Consider the following 1,521-nt stretch of genomic DNA (forward strand, 5'->3'; position numbering starts at 1 on the left):
TACAGAAGGTTGTGCCTTCTAGTTTCATCCATCTCATGATCATCAAAATGAATCCACTAACATGGTTGATCAAGTCTTGTTAACAAACTCATTCTGAATAACACGGAACCGAAGAAATTTCGAATAACACTAGGTTACCTCAACGCAGATATGAACATCCCCAACAATAAGAATATCATACTTTTTCTTGACAGTAGGAAGAGGAAATTCAAAACCTCCAATAATGATAGTTGGAACTTTTTCAATAGAATTGATGCTATGAACTTGAGGTTGTTTCCTCGGAAAGGTTACCGTATGCTCATTACCATTAACATGAAAAGTGACACTGCCTTTGTTGCAATCAATAACAGCCCCTGCAGTATTCAAAAAGGGTCTACTAAGGATAATCGACATACTATCGTCCTCGGGAATATCAAGAATAACGAAGTCCATTAAGATAGTGACATTTGCAACCACAACAGGCACATCCTCACAAATACCGACAAGTGTACCAGTTGATTTATCAGCCATTTGCAAAGATATTTCAGTAGGTGTCAACTTATTCAATTCAAGTCTATGATATAAAGAGAGAGGCATAACACTAACACCGGCTCCAAGATCACATAAGGCAGTTTTAACATAGTTTCTTTTAATGGAGCATGGTATAGTTGGTACTCCTAGATCTCCAAGTTTCTTTGGTATTCCACCCTTAAACGTATAATTAGCAAGCATGGTGGAAATTTAAGCTTCCTGTATCTTTCTTTTATTTGTAATCATATCCTTCATATATTTAGCATAAGGATTTACTTTAAGCATATCAGTTAAGCGCATATGTAAGAAAATAGGTCTAATCATTTCAGCAAAGCGCTCAAAATCCTCATCATCCTTTGTCTTGGATGGTTTAGGAGGAAAAGGCATGGGTTTCTGAACCCATGGTTCTCTTTCTTTACCATGCTTCCTAGTAACAAAATCTCTCTTATCATAATGTTGATTCTTTGATTGTGGGTTATCAAGATCAACAACAGGTTCAAGCTCTACATCATTATTATTGCTAGGTTGAGCATCAACATGAACATTATCATTTACATTATCACTAGGTTCATGTTCATCGCCTAATTGTGTTTCAGCATCAGAAATAGAAATATCATTGGGATTCATAGGTGTGTCTACAATAGGTTCACTAGAAGCATGCAAAGTCCTATCATTTTTCTTTTCCTTCTTTTCAGAAGGACTAGGTGCATCTAAATTATTTCTCTGAGAATCTTGCTCGATTCTCTTAGGGTGGCCTTCAGGATACAAAGGTTCCTAAGTCATTCTACCAGTTCTAGTAGCCACTCTAACAACAAAGTCGTGTTTATTATTTAATTCATCAAGCAAATCACTTTGAGCTTTAAGTACTTGCTCAGCTTGAGTGGTAACCATAGAAGCATATTTGCTAATGAGTTTAAGTTCACCTTTAACTCTAGCCATATAATCACTCAAGCGTCCTATCTCGAAAGCATTATTATTTAATTCTCTACCAACATAAGGATTAAAACTTTC

This window comes from Triticum aestivum, chromosome 3B (genome assembly GCF_018294505.1).
Source record: "Triticum aestivum cultivar Chinese Spring chromosome 3B, IWGSC CS RefSeq v2.1, whole genome shotgun sequence".
In the NCBI taxonomy this organism is placed as follows: Eukaryota; Viridiplantae; Streptophyta; class Magnoliopsida; order Poales; family Poaceae; genus Triticum; species Triticum aestivum.